Source organism: Fundulus heteroclitus, unplaced genomic scaffold, assembly GCF_011125445.2.
Source record: "Fundulus heteroclitus isolate FHET01 unplaced genomic scaffold, MU-UCD_Fhet_4.1 scaffold_37, whole genome shotgun sequence".
NCBI classification, from domain to species: domain Eukaryota; kingdom Metazoa; phylum Chordata; class Actinopteri; order Cyprinodontiformes; family Fundulidae; genus Fundulus; species Fundulus heteroclitus.
Window position 1 is genome coordinate 4,389,824 of NW_023396781.1, and position 23,221 is coordinate 4,413,044.

Below are 23,221 nucleotides of genomic sequence, written 5' to 3' on the forward strand. Positions count from 1 at the left end.
GTTGCAGATGGTAAAAATTGATAGGTCTCTGTTGCTGGTAAGTTCAAATGCAAACTTTTTCAAAGTGGGAAAAAAGTCTCAATTCAACGTTCATCAGATCGGGCGCTGCTTTATAATTTATAATAATAATAGAACTTTATTGATCTCACAATGGATAAATTCACTTCTGCATCTTTACCCATCCCCTTGGTGAGCAGTGGGCTGCCACTGTGCGGCGCCAGGGGAGCAATCGGGGTTAAGTGTCTTGCTCAGGGACCCAGAATGGTAGTCTGTGGGAGTTGAACTCAGAACCTCTGGGACCCAAGATCAATGCTCTAACCACTAGGCCACCAGATTAACAAAAAGCATCTAGTGTGTGTCGTGCTTATAAAATTTGTATAAATGTAGTAAGAAATACTGCTTTTCTCTTTAGACAGAAGAAACGCGCCCTGACGCTCAAGTCAAGCATAAAGAAATAGGAGCATGCATACTGCGTAGGACCAATGATGTCAGAGCAATGAAGTGTCCCTAGGGTTAAAGTTCAAATCAAAGTTCAAATCAAACCTACGCCCTTGATTCCATGTTACATTCTTTATAGTATGGGTTGGTACATTTCAGCCGGATGTATAGCAAGGTATGTTTCTGTATCGTGTTTTAAATCCGTGCCCCATGTGCCCTCTTTTAACTTTGAGCACCTGCCCCTCCAACGGTCTCTGCACGTCCCTGGTGAGGTGTGTGGAAGCAAGGAAACAACTAGAAGGATTGAAAACTACCTTTAGTCCCTACTTGTGGCATGAGAAAGTACAGTTTGTAAAAATGGTTATGTCTAAGCCTTGACGTCCGTTCAGTTCCTTGATATTATTTAGTTCACTAACTATTGGGGTTGCTCATTGACTCCCTTTTTAACTCCTTCGGTAATTCTCTTGGGTCACACTCATTGAGCTAACTCATTTGTTTGTAGTGGAGATCTAATAAGTTGCCATTTTTACTGTATTCTGCAGGTTGGTCGTGTGGTCAAATTATGACGATTTGGAAAGAGACGAGACGGCTTTCTAGATTTCAGAAAGGTATATGATTAAATTAATGTGGGGTGTGTAATGACAATGGAAAAACTAGACTTTCTTCTAGAGTGGCAGTTCTGGTCACAGAAGAACCTGAGTGAGAAAAGGTTGTTAATGGTCCTAATGAATTCAAGTAACAAATGGTAATCTCTCACAAGTTCTCAGTTTGTCACCAAAATGACAACTGTTACAGATTTTGCACATTATCTTTCAGATGCTTTCTTTGCTAGTTTTTCTGTTTCTAATAGTCTTTTTTTTTCTAGATGTGACTGCAATTTTAAAAAAATATGAGCTCCCAGCTTGTCACAGGGCCTCCTTCACAATCAAACAGCACCATGGTCATGAGTGAAACCATCTTGGATAGTGCCTTCAGGGCATTCCAGAGGCCATGGACCGCGGAACGCATTTCAAATTGGTCGGGCCCATCAGTCCGGCGCACATGCGCGAAAAACCCGGATGAAAGTGAACTACCCAGAGCCATAGAGCTAAAAAGAGTCGCGACACTCCCATTGGACTCCGTTGTACGCTGTTTGCCGCCCACTTCCGGGGTATGCAGCCTCGCATAGTTCCAAAAAGCCATTCTATGGCGTCGGACATCATTCACTTCCATTGCTGACTCTCGAGTAACTTCTGAGGTAAGTTGATTAAATAGCTACCTGTTTTGAATTGTCAACTGTCTATATTGTATCATAGGCCATTTATGATGCATATTCTGATCTTTTGTTGTATGTACACAGCGTAATTATATATATATTTTTTATCTTGGTAGACGACCGATTGCCTGCTAGTTTGTTAGCTTGACTTGCCTTCTGTGAAGGTAACGTTATATCCAGGGGTAAATTGATTAAATCGCTACCTATTTTGAACTGTCAACTGTCTATATTTTATCAGAGGTCCTTTATGATGCATATACTGATCTTTATTTGTATGTACACAGCGTAATTATATATATATATATTTTATCTTGGTAGACCACCGATTGCCTGCTATTTTTGTTAGCTTGACTTCGCCCTCTGTAAAGGTAGCACTAACGTTATATCCAGGCGTAAGTTGATTAAATAGCTACCTCTTTTGAATTATTATTAAGCCACAACTTGTTTCCATCGCGTTGTAGCTCCAGCCAGCATAAACACCAGTGCATGCGTCGCTTGTCCTTGGTGGTCAGGCAGCGTGATGTTGCCAAATAGCCTCCCCGTTCCCAGATGGAGCTCCACGCCTGGAGTAATGGACATTTCATCTAAGGTAAGCACACACTCTCTCTCCATTTCACTCATGCCACCTGCCTTCAGCCTCAGCATCTCAAACACTTCCCCCAAAACTCCCGGCTCCAGCTTTACATGTTGCATCCTCCTTTGCAGCGTGCGGATGTTAGGCAGTGGAATTTGCATTTTCTGGAGGGTTTTATAACCGGTGGTGCCAGTGGTAAATCTTATTTTTATAGCTTTTTTGTCTCCTTTCCCCACCGTATTCCTCTCTTCTTTTCCTGTCCAAGGGCTGTCATTTGGTCTCTGTTAAACATTTGGGTGAACTTCTGATTAACTAAATTGTTCCTCTTTCTTAGCGCCAAATTCATTCTTTTTTGCTGTGCTAGAGCCCTCTCTGCTCTCCTTCTCATTAACTTCTCCATTTTAAGTTGCCTTATTAGGTCCTCCACAATTGCACTATTAGACCCTGGCAGTCTGGTCCCTGGAGCACCTGGCCCTGGCAAAGTTGGTTCATCGTTGCGGGCTCCTGACTGACTGGCCCTCGGCACACACATCCCTGGATCACCTGCCCCTTGTAAAGTAGCCTCTTGGTCGCTCTCTCTGTCTCCTGTCATGTCCCTTTCCTTGCCCTCAAAATCCACCTCAATTTCTCCCTCAACCTCTGTAACAATAACAAGGTAATGTTGCTGTTATATGTATTTTGCATTTGCACCTACTGTTATCTTCAATAAAAGGGTACACTACACGCCTATAGAAAACAAATTAAAGCAAAAAATTACTGTAATGTGAATCAAATCATCTGCCACAATCAGAAACCAAAAAAATGTATAAACTCATCTACTGGCAATGGTTAATTTGGTAGAAATTTTTAGATTATCTACATTCTGTATGCAAATCCTCAGAGAATCCCTGAAGCTGGATGTACTAATATGAATGTAATGTCTCATTAGGAGTGTAGTCTATCCTTGAATTACATTAAATGGGGAATATTTTTAGTGTCCAGGACTCAGATGAAGAGGATGTTAGTATGCGTTGTTGAGAGGAACTGCCCTACAGTGACTGGCCATAGTGCTTACTGGAACTCTACAGGTGTGAGTCTGATGTATGCAAGAGAAAGTATTTTTCTAGGCAGTCCTGAATGAACTGGCTTTAATGAACATATTTGTGCCTCTGTCTCAACAGATCTTGCTGGACCAGCAGTATCGTTTTTGTGGCCATCACAGGTTTCAGTGGAGCACCCCAAAAAAAATGGTTACGATACCTGTTCTTAACGCCTGTTTACACATTTGTTGTTCTTGTTCACACATGTTGTATGTATGTTTGTTGATATTATTCATGCTTGTTCCCGTTTTTTTTGTTCCACATTTTTATCTTATGCCAGATACCTTTATTATTATTGTTGTCCTTCCCTTCAGCCCTGATGCACTCTGAAGCCTGATGTATGTGGAGGATTTATTTTTTTAAATGTATTTATAATATTCCTCCCTGTTCCTTCACTTTGTTCTTGTTTTTCCAGTTAGATACACACATTTACACACACACACACACATCTTGTTGTCTCACTCAGTATTTTTTATTAAACAATATTTGAATCTTTCATCCAAGCTTAATGAGTTGTTATTATTTAATATATTTGATTCTTTGTGCATGGCTTAGTATTAAAATTATCATTGTTGTGTGGCCAACTCGTGCCTCATCAGAAAAAGTGGGTGTAAATGCTGAATGGACTATTCTTTCTCAAAAAAGCAAAAAGCAACAACGGAGTCCAATGGGAGTGTTGCCTGTCACTGTTCTCCATCACTCTCTCTGCAGCTAACCTTACTCTTACTCTGTGCATTAATCCAGAGACGTAGAGAAAAATCTTAATAGCTCTGCACTTACCTATAGACCCAAACATATAAGCATAATGCTTTTGATAATATGTGAATGGCTTAATCTTAAAATTATATTCTTAGTCTTAACATGATCATGTTTCACGTTGTCGTCTGCGGGTGACCACTTATCAGAAGTGAGCTAGCTGCTAGGTGAATGCTGAATGGACCACGGCAGACCTTACGCTACCACGAAGGTAAGCTAATGGCTGAATCAGAATTTATAAGCAAAATCACGGTAATCAATAATACAGCTCAGTCGCCATAAAATGAAAATCATGAGACATCTGTCATCACATGAATGATATGGAAAAGAAAACTTAAGTTAGAGCCGTTCTAGCCTGTACTCCTGTTCATACGAACATGAACATAAGCTTTTCCCCCCAAAAATGTAAAACGTATCTAAGTAATATACAGCTTTTTGTTGTCACCCTGCCTCTCAAAATGGAAAAATGACATTAACAAATATGTAATCATGCAATAACAGCTGAAAAAGTAGTAGGGTGTATGTTTATATATGTATTAACCGTTAAATAACGCAATTGCTGCTGTCTGTCCCATAGAAGAAAATGACAGCCAGCGTATGTTTTGGAACTATAGCGGTCTACATGAACCACGTGACTGCCCTGGCGGTGACATCAAAGAGTGTCGCAACTCTTTTCAATCTCTATGGCGCTGGAACTACCCATTTATTTAACTTTTTTTCTGACGTTCCAGCACACACGCCCCGTATTTATTTCCACTTACAATCATTATATTACAGCTAACACAATATTTACAGAATAAAAATACTTTAAAAAGAAAAGTCAAACTCACCCCTGCTCTAAATATTCCCGAAAAAATGTCTCCTCATTATGCTGGATGAAGTCCTATCCTCAAAGCATCCACTGTGGTCAAAAGATCCCTGTGTGTGTGGGCGCACATCAAGTTATTTAGTCTTTTCTGGGTCATTGTTGATCTCAGATAGGTCTTGATACGACGGAGGGACGAGAAACACCTCTTAGCACTTGCAGTGGACACAGCCTTAAAGCTAACTAAGCTAACGAAGCAAACGAAGTAGCGGTCATTTTGTTTACATCACATGACACAATCAGCCAATAGGGTAGTTCACGCGTGACGTCAGCGCTACGTCCAGGTCCGGTGTTGTGCGCACACCACAAATTAATAAAACAGGGTCTTCTTATGCTATTTTTAACTCTTTCACTTCACTTCTGATAGATTTCTCGGTAAAAAAACAAAACAAAAAAAAAAACCTCAAGTCAAGGTTGTAAAATTTACTTTAATCGGTAGCTGTTTCCAAATTTATAAAATACACACCACAAAGTAATAAAGCAGGCTCTTCCTACGCTGATTTTTAGAAGAAGTGGCGATTTAACCCAGCGGACTTGCTAGTCCTTCAATCAATAATGCAAATGTGCATCACGTGATTTTTTACTGTTTAGAAAATGTTTAAAGACCTTGTTTTATTCATTTGTGGTGTGTATTTTATAATTTTGGAAACAGCTAAAGTATCATTAAAGTAAATTTTAAAACCTTGACTTGAGTTTTTTTAAATTTTTGGTTTTAACCGAGAAATCTATCAGAAGTGACGTGACAGTGTTCAGCCCAGCCTCCCTCGCTGCAATGCGCGCTCCCCACACAGGGGAAACAGATTTCCATGGGGGAACAGAATTGCGCACAACACCGAGCTGTGTGAAGCTGACACCCCACCCACGTCAAAAAATTCAGCAAATAGTCTGAATGGTTAGTGCTCCGTTTGTGCAGGTTTGTGCCGTTAAAATTTTTGTTTGTGCAGTTTTGGTTTCTGAGATATTAAAAATTATTTTTTAGGTCATCTAGAGTTCACCATCCCCCCATAGCGCTCCAAAACAAACCAAAGTGGGCTAGTTCGTTAGTGCTCCGTTTGTGCAGGTTTGTGCCGTCGAAATTTTCGTTTGTGCAGTTTTGGTTTCTGAGATATTAAAAATTATTTTTTAGGTCATCTAGAGTTCACCATCCCCCCATAGCGCTCCAAAACAAACCAAAGTGGGCTAGTTCGTTAGTGCTCCGTTTGTGCAGGTTTGTGCCGTCGAAATTTTCGTTTGTGCAGTTTTGGTTTCTGAGATATTAAAAATTATTTTTTAGGTCATCTAGAGTTCACCATCCCCCCATAGCGCTCCAAAAGAAACCAAAGTGGGCTAGTTCGTTAGTGCTCCGTTTGTGCAGGTTTGTGCAGTTAAACCTGTCGTTTGTGCAGCTTTTGTTTTTGAGATATTAACAATTATATTTACATTGTTGACGTACTGTCTGCTGATTATGCGAGAAGCCTTTCGCTGCAGCGCCTTTTGGATATCCAACTCCGCCCATCCAAGTCGGCCATTTTGATGACGTCATGCGGCTATGAGCTTTCTTAGTGCAAACAAAACTTTACTGCCCATAGCAAATCGGAAAACGAACGATGTCGGTAAGTTAAAAATACATAATTTTATGTTCATAGGCCTAACGATATTACTTTGTTGACCCTTCTGGATGAAATATATTATGATATTTGATGTGACGATCTAGTTTATTATTTTCATTAGTTTTTTGCATGATAAGGTAGTACTTTTGTAGTCTACCATCAATTTAATGTTAGCTAGCGCTAGGCCCTGTTTACTTTTAGTTATAGATGTTTCTTGTGAAATTGAGTTTATGCAATATCCATCCCGTGATGTCACGGGATGGACATTACAGAACGTTATCATTTTTGTGTGAAGAAATTATGCAAGATTAGTAAGAGCCCAACAGTTAGAGTTCAAATTATTTCGGCTTGAGAAATATAACGTTATTAGCCTGCTAACGTTAATTACATATATCAGTATAGTTAGCAGAGTTGCTAGCGTTTTAATTTGTTGGCGAACAGTACAGCTTGTGGTCATAGATAATATTCATTCATATTTTTTAAAACTGCACATGCACAGAAAAAGGCAAATGTTTTGGTCAAGGTTTGTCAGCAGGCCAGCTTCATGAATCTTCAAATGTTAAGGGCATGTTTAAGCCTTTTGAGATATATTCCACTATGGACTATCTACTAAATGACAGCCTTACAAACTTTTTTTATTTTTTTTATTTGTTTGTTTGTTTTTTTGTGCCAGATCTGTCAGTGTGCAGACCAGACTGTTGGGGCCTACCCCATTTAAGACATCTGCTTGCCAGATCAGGCATCAGAGTCACAGGTGCGTTTTAAAAATGATTCCCCCTTCCCTGTAATTATTTGCCTCTGAAACATATGATCCTAAGTTCAGTTTAATGGAAATATGTAAATGTATGCTCATAACATGCTTGTTGGTTTTACTGTATATGCTGTAGATACAATAATATGACCTTTAATGCTGTTAGTTTGTTTGTTGTGTGTATATGTATGTGTGTATATGTGTCTATGTGTGTATGTGTATATATATGTATGTATAATTTCTCTTGTTCAAGGTTGACTATGTGCTCGATGCCAGAACATCAGAAACCAAGAATATTGGGACAATTGGCACTACCAACTTAAAACGGCAAGACTTCCAGTCACTTGGTTTGCAGCACAACTTGGAAGCGACAGTAAGTAGAATATAGCAGTTATACGTGTGTGGGTTTTCTACTTCACATTTTAAATTAAGCTCTGCATTTCTCTTTATAGATTGCCAACAGCTGCATGGAGCTCATTTGTGACATGGCCTGGTGGAAGGTGTGCATAGTTATTTGTTAACCTTTAAGTTGATCATGAAGTCTATCAAACATGTGATTCCTCACATTACAGCTTTTTCTGTCCCTTACTTATGTGTTGGCAGAAGAAGGATGTGTATGCACCGGATTCCTATGTCGTTGCCACTTGGCATGCACCAAGTTTTCCAGGACACTTTTCTTAATTTACAGGTAAGCTTATTTACTTTTTTCTACTCCTTTTTCCCCCTGCAATGTCTTCTATTTTCTTAAGTTGGGAAATGGGAGACTTATTGGCTTTATGGTCACCTACAGGCTGATGCAGCATCAAAAGATCTCCTGATTTTTCCTGTGTGGAAACCAGGACACTGGTTCCTCTGTGTAAGTCTTTACTTGCTCCAGTGTAGCTTCAAATTGTTGATTGTTGTTTTATTATTAAAACCAATTACAGTAATGACCTTGCAGGTTCTACATATGTTGTGCTCTCTTTATTTTGTGTTAGTTCTTTAAATGGTACAGCCACCACGAGCATCCGGTAAAGGATGAGAGGATAGCTTCAGGTCCAAACTTTCTTTAATAGAGCTGAGAGTGTTCTACAAGAAATACATAAAACAAAACAAATGAGAACTAATATTTCCAAACGCTACAAATAGCTATTTCTAATTTGTCCAGCAGGTGGCAGCAAGAGACCACAAATAACCTACAAGCCACGTTATTATATTAACTCTTTAGGTTGCTAAATATATTTAAATTGCACAAATGCAAATCCTGCTTGGTAACTGACATAACTTACTCTTATTCATTTACACGCTCCCAGTCTCTTAGACAAACAGCTCTGAACGATCTCCAACGACCACCTCGTCAACTTTCTGCCTCAGCCGGTTGGGGGTGAGAGAGAGAGAGGGCAAGAGAGAGGGAGCCTACACAGTAACACAGACTGGATAAAAAATGGCAATGATATTGATAGTAATGATAATGATAGCAATACGACTATGAACAGTGGCTGTAATTTTAGCAGAGTAGGAATACGCGGACAGCAGGAAACTCCCAACCACAGATCCAGCTTCCACAGCTCTAGCAACACCTGCTTATAATTGTATTGAAAGTAGCCACCTTTATAACATCTCCCCAAAAATGTGCTATACATTTATTGATTGTTGGTTGTTATTGACACTTCACTTGACAGCTCCTGATGCCCAAAGCTTTCCAAATATATCAGCTGGACTCAGCTGATCCTTTGCTCTTTGGTGACCAGCAATATTTAGGCGTATTCAGGTGTCACGGCTGTTGACGTCATATTTGTGTTTCCTTCTTTTTTCCTTTCTCATTTCTAAGTAGGCTGCATGTTCCTGTAGAAAGACACGCCTACTTCCTGCTTTCTAGGGTGCTGACCTCAATCCCCTCTATTGGTTCCCTCAGTTCCACCTCAACCAATGGCTCGTCACCACCTACAATCACCTCCTGCTCATAAGGAGAGCCAACCCGTTGATTGAGGCAGCTTGTCACAGCCAGTTGACTTGTGTGCCTCGTGTGAATGAGAAATTGTTTGTTAGCTGATGTATTTGTGCCTAGTGGAGTGGCTCATTTAAGTTTATGGTTACCCATTTTAGTTTGTTTAGTAGCCTGTGCCAGTATCTTTTGTTGTGTTTGCTTTTTGTGCATTTATTACCTTGAGGCCAAGAAGAGGGTGGAATTAGGGCCAGAGTTCTTACTGACTGCCACACTGAGCATTAGGTGTAGTGGGTGCTGTGCTCTCTGTGTTTTTTTAGTAAGAATCTCCTCCGTTTAAATGTATAGTTAGGCATAATCCTCCTTTTGAGGATCTCTTTTATTTAATTTGGTTTGTTATTTTCACAGCACCCTCATCCACCCTCCTTTTGTTTGTTTATTGCTTGCACCTCTTGTTATCAAATAAATTATAATTTTATAATTTACCGGTTTCTGCCTATATGTTCATGACCCCACTTCCCTAGACCAACAGGGGGTCGTGACATATATGGGGGCTCGTCCAGGAGTACTCTTTCTAGAGGAATCCCGATCGGCATTAACTGGGTTTTGGTAACAGTGGAGTGACTAGCTTGACAGTAACGAGGTACAGCTTGCCTGATTCAGGGAATCATGGCCGCTGCGCGGTTTGAGTTGGAGGTCTTTCTAAAACAGCCCTCAGTAGAGCAATTTAATATGTGTCGGAAAGATGAGCTACTCCAGTTAGCAGCCCACTTTGACATCTCGGTTCCCAAAACAATTCTTAAGAAAGAATTGAAACCTATGCTATTGTTAGCATTAGTTGAGAGGGGAATACTTGTAGTGCCAGAACCGCCTGAGAAAGTGCTCATGTCCCCAGTTGCTGGTCCAGCTGCCAAAGGGGAGGTTACGCCTACCCCTGACTCTGCTACAGACGTAGCGGACTCAGACAAAGTAGATAGAAGGCCAGCAACGCCATTCACGCTGCCCAAGTTTGATCCCACCTCTGGCAGCAGTGCTCGTTCACTAGGAGAAGCACGGATCAAGGTACGCCTTGCCCGTCTCCAGTATGAGGCACAAGACAGAGAACGTCAGAGGCAACTCCAGCTTGAAGTGAGGAGACTGGAGATTGAGGCTGACCAGGTGGTGAGACTGCGGAAGTTGGAGCTAGAAAGCGCCAACGCAGCTATGGCTGGTGGGGCTGCGGGTTCTGGTGGTACAACTTCTCTCCCCTACTCATCCAAATTGGACTCGGTAAGTCCCGGATTCGATGTTGGCAAAAATATTGTTTTGGTACCAGTGTTCCGAGAGGCTGAAGTGGACTCTTACTTCCAAGTTTTTGAGCGAATAGCTTCAGCATTAAAATGGCCGCCGGAGGTCTGGTCATTATTGTTGCAGTGCAAGTTGCAGGGAAAAGCTCAGGAGGCTATAGCTGCTCTTTCTGTTGAGGACAGTGCAGACTATGAAAAAGTTAAGTCTGCCATTTTGCAAATTTATGAGTTAGTGCCCGAAGCTTATAGGCAAAGGTTTCGGTCACATAAGAAGCCGGCAACGCAAAGCTACACAGAGTTTGCCAGAGAGAAAGCCATTCTTTTCGACCGGTGGCTTGCGTCATCTAGTGTGGTTGAGTTCAGTTCACTTAGAGAACTATGTCTGGTAGAGGAGCTTAAACGGTGCCTACCTGAACGCATAGTGATGTACTTAAATGAACAAAAAGTTTTAACATTGTCTGCTGCAGCGACGTTAGCAGATGAGTACATGCTAATTCACAAACCAGCATTTCCCCAGGTTGTAGGAGGTTCCCGTCATGTAAATCTACCTCAGCCTAGCCCTCCTAGGAATTCCAGTCCGAAGGAAGAAGAGCGCCGTTGTTATTATTGCCATAACAGTGGACATGTCATTGCTGACTGTGTGATTTTGAAACGCAAAGACCAGTTGTTTTCGCGTGGGTCTCAGCCCAAAGGTGTCGGGTTAATTAATGATTTACAAAATCCTCAGTTAAAATGTGCTGACCAAACCGAGATTGATGCCTGTTTTCGCCGTTTGTACTCAAAGCACTGATTTCACTGACAGGATTGCCAGCAGACCAACAGTCTGTTAAAGTTTTACGAGACACCGCCTGTTCCCAATCAGTTGTGTTAGCTTCGGTGCTACCTTTTTCAGTTGCATCTGCCTGTGGATTCCGGTCCGTCTTAAGGGGCATTGAAATGGGATATGTGCCTCGTCCTGTACATAAGGTGCACATTGAGTCGGATCTAGTCAGTGGGTTTTTCCCAGTAGCAGTGTGTGATGAGCTTCCCATTCAGGGTGTGGTGTTGCTCATGGGAAATGACATAGCCGGGGGTAAAGTTACTCCAACGTTGAAAGTTTTGGATGTACCAAGGGACCCTGACAGCAGCATGGAGTCCCCCAAAGTATTTCCAGTCTGCGTCGTTACTCGTGCGCGGGCACGGCAGATGATGCGTGATGATGAGTCTGATATTCCGCTAGCTGAAACAGTGTTTTGTAAGCCTTTTCAGACAGCTGATTCACCTCCCGTGAAGGAGCCAGCGTCAGTGGAGAGTGAGATGGAATCGCCCTCTTCCTCCCCACCATTGCCAGCTACGAGAGAACGCTTGGCTGAGGCTCAGAGAGAGGATCCAACCTTACAGGCCTGTTTCAGGAATGTGGTGAGTGACAACAATGCAGCAAGTGGTGAAAAAGTAGCATATTATCTAGAAGATGGTGTGCTAATGCGGCGATGGTCTTCAGGTGTAGCTTCTGATACAGATTGGCAAAGTGTGTATCAGATTGTAGTACCTTCAGTCTACAGACAACATGTATTATCTGTCGCTCATGAAAGTAAATGGTCAGCCCACTTGGGGGTCACTAAGACTTATCAGTCAGTGTTAAGACATTTCTTCTGGCCTGGGTTGAAGACAGATACAGCTACATTTTGCCGTAGTTGTCACATATGTCAGGTGACAGGGAAACCAAACCAAAACGTTTCCCCCGTCCCTCTACATCCTATACCTGTGATTGAGGCACCTTTTGGCAGAGTGATTATCGACTGCGTAGGTCCATTGCCACGTACTAAGAGCGGTAACCAATATCTGTTTACTATTATGTGTGCGGCTACTCGCTTCCCTGAGGCTGTCCCTCTTCGGAATATCACTGCAAAGAGCATAGTTAGGGCTCTAACTAAATTCTTTTCAACTTTCGGTTTACCCCGGGTAGTACAGTCGGACCAAGGATCTAATTTCCAGTCCAGATTATTTAAACAAGTACTAGGGACACTAAATGTACGGCATGTTTTGTCATCTGCTTACCATCCTGAGTCACAGGGTGCATTAGAACGATGGCACCAGACGTTAAAGTCGATGCTTAAGAAATATTGCCATGACAATGGTACTGACTGGGATGAGAGCATCCCCTTCGTTTTGTTCGCAGCACGTGACGCGGTACAGGAGTCACTTGGATTCAGCCCTGCCCAGCTTGTGTTTGGACATGTTCCCCGTGGTCCCCTGCAAACATTGCATGACCAGTTTCTGTCTTTGCAGTCTGCTCCTGCACAAAATGTACTCGATTATGTAAGTCAGTTCCGCGAGCGATTGCACAGAGCTAATACCCTCGCTAAGCAAATGCTAACTACAGCACAAACCGTTATGAAACGAAATTATGATCGTTCCACTGTTGAACGTGACCTCAGTGTTGGAGACAAAGTGCTGGCGTTACTTCCGGTACCAGGTACTGCGTTGTCCGCCAAATTTTCAGGGCCCTATGAGGTACACAAAAGACTCAGTGACACAGATTATGTGATAAGCACTCCTGAGCGGCGTAGGAAAACCCGTGTTTGTCACATTAATATGCTAAAACTTTATCATGTTAGAAAAAATGACTCAAACTCCCAGGGTACTGCTGTGGAGCTCAAATCGGACCCAACTGGTGCAAAGCCTCGGTCCGGAGTAGTAGCTGCAGTTGCAACTGACACTCTGCCTGTATCAGATACCGATGACTTGCGGCCGCGTTGCCCCATCTACCCAGGTACTCGCCTCCCTAACTCAGAGGCGATTGAGGCATTACCTACCTGCTTACCACATCTATCCCCTGCTCAAAGGCAAGAAGTGATAGGTTTAGTTACTCAGTTCCCGAGTTTATTCAGTGACATTCCAAGGAGAACCAAAGTTTTAAAACACAATGTTGAACTTACCAACCCTCGACCCATTAAGCAGCACCCTTACCGCGCAAATTCCATGAAGCGTGAGGTAATGAAAGGAGAAGTAGAGTACCTCCTTCAACATGGCCTTGCCAAACCTAGCTCTAGTCCATGGAGTTCACCATGTCTTCTAGAAAGCAAGGCTGACGGTTCACCAAGATTTATCACAGACTTTAGAAAAGTTAATGCTGTCACTGTGCGTGATTCATATCCTCTGCCGCGGATGGAAGATTGCATTGATACCCTCGGTACAGCAGTGTTTGTGAGCAAACTAGACCTCTTAAAAGGGTACTGGCAAGTGCCTCTTACTGAGCGTGCTTCTGAGGTCTCAGCCTTTGTGACTCCTGATGATTTCTTGCAGTACACTGTAATGCCCTTTGGAATGTGTAACGCTCCGGCTACTTTCCAGAGGTTAGTTAACACAATATTAGCTGGGGTTAAAAACTGTAATGCTTACCTAGATGACCTCATTGTTTACTCAGATACTTGGGAGAGTCACATGTCTTCCCTCTCTGAAGTATTTTCTTGCCTTGATCAAGCCAACCTTACCATAAACCTAGCTAAATGTGAGTTTGGGAAAGCCACTTTGACCTATCTAGGCCGTCAAGTCGGTCAAGGTCAAGTTCGTCCAGTTGAGGCAAAAGTAGAAGCTATTACTTCAAGTCCAGTTCCAACCACTCGTAAAGCATTGCGCTCATTTCTCGGTCTGGCAGGTTATTACAGAGCATTTTGTAGGAACTTCTCGTCTGTGGTCGAACCGTTAACCAGGTTGCTTAGCCCTAAAACAGACTTTGTGTGGACCCCGGAATGTCAAATCGCATTCGATAGTGCTAAGTCTCTCCTCTGTCACGCTCCTGTCCTGGCTGCCCCAGACTTTTCCAAGCCCTTTAAGCTGGAGGTGGATGCCAGTGCCGTAGGAGCTGGTGCTGTGCTTTTGCAGGAAGATGTAGAGGATATAGACCATCCTGTATGTTACTTCTCAAAGAAGTATAACCGCCATCAGCTTAACTATTCAACCATCGAAAAAGAAACCCTTGCTCTGTTGTTGGCCTTACAGCATTTTGAGGTCTATGTCGGTTCCAGTTCTTTGCCAGTGGTAGTTTACACAGACCACAACCCACTTGTGTTTTTATCTCGAATGTATAACCATAATCAGAGGCTCATGAGGTGGGCATTAATTGTACAAGAATACAATCTGGAGATGCATCATAAGAAAGGTTCAGAAAACATTATTGCAGATGCCTTATCTAGACTACATTCATGAATTTTAAAAAAAGGGGTGGTTAAGTCTATACTTTTCAAATTTACAACCTGGGGAGTTTGTGTTTATGGGGGGGAGTGTCACGGCTGTTGACGTCATATTTGTGTTTCCTTCTTTTTTCCTTTCTCATTTCTAAGTAGGCTGCATGTTCCTGTAGAAAGACACGCCTACTTCCTGCTTTCTAGGGTGCTGACCTCAATCCCCTCTATTGGTTCCCTCAGTTCCACCTCAACCAATGGCTCGTCACCACCTACAATCACCTCCTGCTCATAAGGAGAGCCAACCCGTTGATTGAGGCAGCTTGTCACAGCCAGTTGACTTGTGTGCCTCGTGTGAATGAGAAATTGTTTGTTAGCTGATGTATTTGTGCCTAGTGGAGTGGCTCATTTAAGTTTATGGTTACCCATTTTAGTTTGTTTAGTAGCCTGTGCCAGTATCTTTTGTTGTGTTTGCTTTTTGTGCATTTATTACCTTGAGGCCAAGAAGAGGGTGGAATTAGGGCCAGAGTTCTTACTGACTGCCACACTGAGCATTAGGTGTAGTGGGTGCTGTGCTCTCTGTGTTTTTTTAGTAAGAATCTCCTCCGTTTAAATGTATAGTTAGGCATAATCCTCCTTTTGAGGATCTCTTTTATTTAATTTGGTTTGTTATTTTCACAGCACCCTCATCCACCCTCCTTTTGTTTGTTTATTGCTTGCACCTCTTGTTATCAAATAAATTATAATTTTATAATTTACCGGTTTCTGCCTATATGTTCATGACCCCACTTCCCTAGACCAACAGGGGGTCGTGACACAGGTTAAATGTCTCTTTAATTGGAACTGTTCCCCGTTCTTCGTACGCCGCTAACTCAGTTAGCTGGATTTGATTGCTGGCGATTTGGCATGATCTTGGATCGTTTGGTTCTTCGAAACTTATCCTGGACTTGCTGTCATAGCAACATGTGCGCAAACTTAAACCTGCTCGCGAGCAGGCTTATTTCATGTAAACAGCATTAGATCACAGCTGTATAAACGGAGAAGATAGAGAAGTCTGTGCAGCCAGTGCACTTGGACCACCTAGTGGCAGAGGACGGGACAGAATTGTGGAATGCAATTTTTTAATGTTTAATAAAAGACAAAAACAAATAATGCTAATATTTTGAAATCATGTAGGCACTGATTATTTTAAGCAATGCTAATCAAAGCCTTTTTATTTTTTTAACTAGATGCCTCGACAGCCAGCGGTAGACAGAGAGTCTCTTTTCGCAGTTCTTTGCAACTCAAAAGAGGCCATTCTAGAAAACGGCCATATAGCTACTCCAGCTGCCGCTGTCTGGACAGAGATAAGTCAGCAGTTGGGAAAAAAAATGTCTGCAAAAAGTCTGTATACATTTGTAAAGCTGAACAGACACAACATCTGGTCATGCTTGGAAGTTAATCAAGGAAGTGATCCTGAAAGCCCTGTGGACACAGAGTTTGACTCAGACACCACTTCTCCTGGTCAATGTTCAGATTTTCAGCTCGACGTTCCATTTGAAGAATGGATTAAATTTATACCACAAAAAGTTGAATATAATGACAAGTTTTCATCATCTTGTAAAAGGAATTACACAATTTTAAAACCTGGCACATGGAGTCATATAATTAATGATCTGGTTTGGAAAAAGTTGAAAAGCACTTGTACATTTGTATTCCAATGAGCAAAAGTTTATCCAACTGTCACTAGTAAGTACATTGACATCACAGGTTTCTGTAAAGAGTGTCAAAGTCGTGTTAAAATGACATGTGACAGAGAGCCAACGGTCAACAGCCCAATGGTGCTCCAGCCTTCCATTGAAGGCGCCGACATCTCCCTGCACACTGGCCAGTCCAAAAGATTCATGTCAGGAACCCTTCGTTCACAAATTTCAGAAGAGTTGTGTGAGGGCAGGATGGAACTATCTGTATGGAGGTCAGCAAAGGCATCAGAGTTGATGGATATTGGAGATCCCGAGCCAAGTCACCTTCCAAACCTGGCAACCTTACGAAAAGCCACGCAGGAGAGAAAAGATTTGGAGTTAGGCGACAAAGACCCTGTTCTATCTTTGCAGTTATTAAAGTATAGCACACGCAACAGTGGCAGTATAAGAGATATTGGTCTGGATAAATTCTTTTGTCACTATTGGAGTCAAACTCAGATACATGTTTATAAGGCACTGACCAAAAAATGTCCCTCAGTAGTTTGCTTTGATGCAACTGGTTCAGTTGTCAGAAAACTGGCAAGACCAAATGGTACATCTGGCCACATCTTCTTATACCAAGGTGTTCTGAAGGGAGACAACTGTTCAGTCCCAGTTGTACAAATGCTATCAGAAAGGCATGACATCAACGCTATTGCAACATGGCTGACAGAATGGCTTCGTGCAGGCACAGCTGTACCAAAAGAAGCTGTGAGTGACTTTTCCCTGGCTATTCTTGGTGCTCTGGTGAAGGCCTTCACTCCTTGTCCTAACCTGAAATCATACATTGATGAATGCTTCCATGTGCTACTTGGGAACCAGTCTGCAAAACTTCCTCCCTGTTATATCAGGGTTGATGTTGCACACTGCATAAAGATGGTCTGCCAGTGGGACTGCCTGAAAAACAAGTCACACCGTGTCAAAGACTTCTTTGTCAGGAGAATAGCAAAGCTTCTTCAGGCACAAAGCTTGGACCATGCAAAGCAGCTAATTCATGCCATCACTGTCGTGGCTCTCAGTGAGGCAGAAGGTGATGACAGTTCTGGAACCCCTCTTGAATCAGAGAGGTGCAAAAAATACCTGAAAACCCAGATTGCAGAAGACTCCATCATCATTCCAGATGAAGACACAAAGGAAGTTCATCAAGTGGATCCATGTAATGACATCCAGACTGACCTACGAGACTGGGTGTCAAACATTTGTGAGGAGAGCAGGACACATGCTGCAGCCAATGGGGATAGGGATAACATTCATTTCCTCCCTGAGGTTGTGCCACACATTATACGACTTGCAAGTTACTTACCACTGTGGACAGGAATAATGGTTCCCCTCTTCAAAAGCACCAGTCTCACAGCAAGCTCAGCCAATGTTGAAGCCGAATTCAAAAATATAAAACATGGCCTGTTCAAACATGAGAACTTGCCCATTCGAGTGGATCGCTTCATTTCTCGGCACCTTTCCTTCATCGAAGGAAATATGCAGATTTGCTCTGCCAAAGCAAAAAGAGAGGAGGAACAAGTTACATCAGCAGACGTTGCAGAAGCTAATCCTGCGTCAGTAATTACACACAATGCTGAAGAAAAAACAAAAATGGATTCTAGCGATTTAATGGAATCTGATCCCGCCAAAAACCTTTCCACAGCAGATGAAAACGTGGTTGAAAACTGGAGAGGACAAATTCTTCCACCCAAAAAGAGGAAGAGGACTTCATACTTGAGTTCCTGCACTGAATGGCTCCATGCAGATTCATCATCTGGGACCAAAAGAGTGAAAGTGGGACTATTAAAAAATGGAAACATGCATCAGCCTGTTAAAGTTGGTAAACTGTCAATCTCTGTGTTAAACACCTGCGCCTTCGATGCCTTTTGTCAGTGCTTATGCTGTACTTTCTGTGACAGCTCTGCATTTCAAAATGTTGTCATGAATAACAGTGACAACCCTCTCCTGCAGCTGGTGAAATCCATAACTACAGATGGTGTGAACCCAAGGACATACTTACAGAGGGCAGATCTGCTTAGTTCAATGTTAGCAAAAACACAGTTAAGGTCTGGCACTCACCAAATCGATGCACAGTGCAATATTGCCACTGTTATTGGGAAGACAATGAGAAATGTGTCAAGTGTTTACCTCTCAAAACACTGCTCTTCACAATACTGCCACCTAAACAAAGGAATGACCAGGGAAGTACCATTTGTTTCACCAGACATTTCTGTCCTGAAGAATTCTGGTATGGCACAGCTTCACACTTCCATAGAAAAAGGACTCTTCCTTCCACAGTCTCCCTGCCTCAGACCACTGCAGAATGAATCAGAATGTCCAGCAGAATTAAAAACAGGAGCCAGCACTTCAGGAAATGCTCTCTGTGCAGGAACCGTTACTCACAACTACAGTATCGGAGAAATAGCATGGATTGACACAGACCTTCCAAATTCAAATGATTTTGCTTTGAGTGAATTTCCCTCCACTATGGTTCTGCAAGGAAAAAAATGTACTTTGAGAGCAGTCGTCGCTTTCAGGGGAAGCTTGACCAAAGATGGACTGGGACATTACACTGCATACTGCCGGAGAGCTCCATTTGTGTGGGAGCTTTTTGATGACCTGGCAAATGTTGTGAAGACGGTGTCTGAAAAGAAGAAAATACTGCCACATGCAGTGTTATACACAGCAGATCTGTGAGGGGGAAAAAAAGGGCGAGAAAGTTTGAAGACCAGACCAAAGGCAAAAAGTTTCATGCCATGTTTACATACTCCTGACCAGAATTTATTTTTTTCCTTTTTGCAAGTTATTATGGAAGCCCATTTCCACCATGAAGGAAAAAATAAAAGACCAACAGGAAGTCATAATTTTGACTTTAAATGTCATAATTATGAGATTCGAAATCATGACTTTCACAGTAGAAATTATGACTTTGAATTTCATGATTTTGACAGTCATAACTTTGACTTTAAAAGTTGAAATTATGACTTCATGTTGGTCTTATTTTTTCTTTAATGGTGGAAATGGGCTTCCATATTATGACAAATGTTCCATATTTTGACTTTCAACAGTTTTGAGCTCTGCCTAAATCTCAAATGAAAGAAGTTTTCTACTCAAGACAGGAGAAATTTCAGATTATGAAGGCACTGTTTGTTGTTGTTTAAATTGTTAAAGTTCATTGTTCAAATCAACACAGTTTCTTATTTGACTGTATAATTAAATTGCATTTTCAAAACAGTTACTTTCATGGTTCATTACTTCTCAATTAGGATAGAAACCCTTTGCCTCACACTACAGATATTTGGGTGTGTCAATAGCAAACCAAGAGGCACATGCAACTTCATAAAAAAACAAAAAGACAATTACCAGAAATATTGTCTTACTCTAACTGTATACACGATTTATAATACCTTTTCTACCAAAACATAGCAACATCAATTGCATAAAAACGACAGAAAACAAGACTTACATGACAGGAATGTGCTGGAAGACGAAGAACTAAAACAGAAAGTACAGCCTACAGCAGGTGAAATTAATTGACCCCTAATTGGGTATAATTAGGGGATAATTATACCCAGTCACATTCAGCTGAATCTTAAACTCTGAAAGCGCCAAATAAAGTAAAATCAAATCTAGTCATTTGTATAATATAATCCTTGGGTGACACTGTGGTCCATTTTACATACCAGTTGGTGGTGGCGACATAATAGCGGTAAAGCAAAAAATTTCTTGTTTGGAGCAAAATGGGGGCGGATGACGTCATCGGCCAAAATTATAACTTTTAATTTCTCGAAAACGAAAGTTGCACAAACGAAAATTTCAACGGCACAAACCTGCACAAACGGAGCACTAACGAACTAGCCCACTTTGGTTTGTTTTGGAGCGATATGGGGGGATGGTGAACTCTAGATGGCCTAAAAAATAATTTTTAATATCTCAGAAACCAAAACTGCACAAACGAAAATTTCAACGGCACAAACCTGCACAAACGGAGCACTAACGAACTAGCCCACTTTGGTTTGTTTTGGAGCGATATGGGGGGATGGTGAACTCTAGATGGCCTAAAAAATAATTTTTAATATCTCAGAAACCAAAACTGCACAAACGAAAATTTCAACGGCACAAACCTGCACAAACGGAGCACTAACGAACTAGCCCACTTTGGTTTGTTTTGGAGCGATATGGGGGGATGTTGACGTCATCGGCCAAAATTATAACTTTTAATTTCTCAAAAACGAAAGTTGCACAAACGAAAATTTCAACGGCACAAACCTGCACAAACGGAGCACTAACGAACTAGCCCACTTTGGTTTGTTTTGGAGCGATATGGGGGGATGGTGACGTCATCGGCCAAAATTATAACTTTTAATTTCTCAAAAACGAAAGTTGCACAAACGAAAATTTCAACGGCACAAACCTGCACAAACGGAGCACTAACCATTCAGACTATTTGCTGAATTTTTTGACGTGGGTGGGGTGTCAGCTTCACACAGCTACAACACCGGCGTGTAGGCACAAACAGTACTGTTCTCGTCTCCTACATGACAAAACGGGTGATTTAAAGCATACTTTTAGTTAGTTTATTTTAGGAATCTAAGCAATGCCTACGATTTGTTGTGCTCCCGGTTGCACACAGAGGCATTCCAAATCGTTGGATGTACGTTTCTGTCGTTTACCGAAGGAGGAAGGACGAAGAAGAAATGGATATTTTCAATGAAAAGAGCGCAGGCAGACACTCCCAATGGACTGGGGGAGCCATCATAGTACGACAGAATTTGCAGTCTACACTTCATCTCCGGTAAATACAACTTAATTCTGCTCTAGTCATTGTTCTACTTAAATAGCGGCGGAGGGGAGGTGGCGATTGCTACACGGGCCGCAGAAGCGGCTGCTACAGCAGCAGCAGCCGCTTCTGCGGCTGTCTGGAGCAGTTTCTCTGTTTGCGTCCGCCATTGTGTTCGCCTTTTGCCTACCAGTCGCGCATGCGCGAAAAACCCGGATGAAAACAATAGCAGTGAACTACCCTATACATTTTTAGATGGGATGATTTATCGCTTTCTCATTGGAGAATGATGCTGCTGCCATAGACTATTGTGCATTTGAAAAAATAGCTATTGAATAATTTAATTTTATTTATATATAATATTTTACATGTTTGATCATCAAAAGTAGGTAGGGCCGCGGCCCTACCGGCCCTACCGGTTCCGCGGTCCTAGCCAGAGGCAAAGATCTTCACCCACTCACCGCCTAGACGTCACATTTGTTGACTGTGATGGGACAGGGGAGGGGGCTGTTGATGATGGTGGGCCCACCAGAGAGTTTCTTCATCTGTTTGTTGTTGCTATCAGAGATAGTCAATATTTCAGTGGCCCAGAAGACTCAAAAAACCTGTCTTTAGTGTCACAGGGTAAGTAATAAGATCGTTATATGAACTGTATGGTGGACCCCGTTAAAGTTAATGACGGCGACCATCTGTTTAAAAAGCATAGATCACTTAAATGCTTAATGTGTCATTAGAGAATTTTGTTTACAGGAGTAGAAAATGGTGACTACAAGCTGCTTGGCAAAATGGTCAGCGTGGCACTTGTCCATGGAAGCATAAGACCACGCTTCTTCTCAAGCCGCTTGTACACCGCACTAGGTTGTCGCCCAACACCCCCTGTCAACCTGGACGAGGTGGATTATGACCTGAAGGAGAAGCTGCAGAAGATGAATATTATCTTTGTAAAATATATCAATGTTATTACACTATTGATAACACAGCCTGGAATTTAATCCAATATTGAGGAGGGGTGAAAAAGGCTGCTAAAAGTCCTTAGTTCTTGCAGTCAAAACACACCTGTTTTACAGAAGTTTGTTTCTGAAGAAGATAACAAAAGCTGTTTTTTTTTTTAAAAAAAAGGTCTATGTCATTCCTAAAGCACTTTTCTTCAGGATACATTTTGTTTTTATCATTGTTTTATCTTTGATACCTAGACCTTGGATGCAGAAACTTTGCCAGAGACCCAGCATGCAGTCATGGAAGCCTCTGGGGCTTTGAGCTTGCTTGGGTGCTCATGCTTTATCCAGAATCTGGACCAGAAAAGGCTCATCACTGAGGATGTTGCAAGGGCCTATGTTGAGGGGCGGAACAAAGTTGCCAAGGAACAGTTAGAATAGTTTGGATATTTTTGTGTTTTTATTTATTATTTATTTATTTATTACAAATAACCATATTTGTAGAAGCTTTTATATTTGTTTACCACTTACTTGCACATCTTAACCAACAATTGTACTGTATTTATTTGATCTGCTGATTTCTCTGAAAGTGAAGTAAATTTGAAGCTTGCCCCTACGTTGGCAGGTATTAATTGTTGCAGTGTTGCTGTCCTTTAGCTGAACAGAACAGGCACCATGCCGAAGCATACATACCCATACAGAGCTAGGTTATTGCTGAGCCTTTAAAAAAACATTACCTCCATTGGATGTTTTTAATTTGAAAAAGATGACAAACCGCTTTAATGTCTAAATTAAAGCAGATATTTATTAAAAATAATGGTTAGATGACAATATATCAAAGTGCATAATGAATCACCTTCAAGCAGGTATTTAGTAGATGCACCTTTGATCCTAATTGCACACACTGACTTCTAGGGCTCTGTTAACAAAATCAATTTTTCCAATTATGAATCGATCCTTACATTAATACCAAAAGATTTATTAAATATAACCAAAGAATTATTTGAAAAAAATTAAATCCACTTCATGAGCTGGCATTACTTGCATGGACATGACTGTGCAGACTACACGCTGACAGGTATGCACACAGCTGAATTTTTTACGCTGACCAAATACGTGTACGCGG

The 23,221-nt window shown here is 41.7% G+C and overlaps 4 long non-coding RNA genes across 8 annotated transcripts; 3 read left to right on the forward strand and 1 right to left on the reverse strand.

The window, feature by feature from the left end:
• Window positions 1–1,513: 1,513 nt before the first annotated feature.
• On the forward strand, window positions 1,514–3,007 carry LOC118560048. Of its 2 annotated transcripts, none has more exons than XR_004929035.1 (3): window positions 1,514–1,675; window positions 2,155–2,282; window positions 2,399–3,007. It is a non-coding gene; the product is annotated as an uncharacterized LOC118560048 (long non-coding RNA). The 2 variants fall into 2 exon arrangements; XR_004929034.1 differs by having other exon boundaries at window positions 2,674–3,006.
• A 16-nt stretch (window positions 3,008–3,023) lies between these two features.
• Window positions 3,024–3,486, forward strand: LOC118560049. The gene is made up of 2 exons (XR_004929036.1): window positions 3,024–3,334; window positions 3,428–3,486. It is a non-coding gene; the product is annotated as an uncharacterized LOC118560049 (long non-coding RNA).
• Window positions 3,487–6,192: 2,706 nt separating this feature from the next.
• On the forward strand, window positions 6,193–7,933 carry LOC118560044. The gene is made up of 5 exons (XR_004929032.1): window positions 6,193–6,559; window positions 7,230–7,310; window positions 7,561–7,680; window positions 7,760–7,807; window positions 7,911–7,933. It is a non-coding gene; the product is annotated as an uncharacterized LOC118560044 (long non-coding RNA).
• A 7,869-nt stretch (window positions 7,934–15,802) lies between these two features.
• Window positions 15,803–19,246, reverse strand: LOC118560021. Of its 4 annotated transcripts, none has more exons than XR_004929016.1 (7): window positions 18,784–19,246; window positions 18,460–18,696; window positions 17,705–18,154; window positions 17,482–17,623; window positions 17,102–17,298; window positions 16,884–16,989; window positions 15,803–16,703 (listed from the first exon to the last, which is right to left on the reverse strand). It is a non-coding gene; the product is annotated as an uncharacterized LOC118560021 (long non-coding RNA). The 4 variants fall into 4 exon arrangements; XR_004929015.1 differs by having other exon boundaries at window positions 15,804–16,703; window positions 18,460–18,487; window positions 18,590–19,246; XR_004929017.1 differs by having other exon boundaries at window positions 17,102–17,175; window positions 18,460–19,246.
• Between the last annotated feature and the right edge of the window lie 3,975 nt (window positions 19,247–23,221).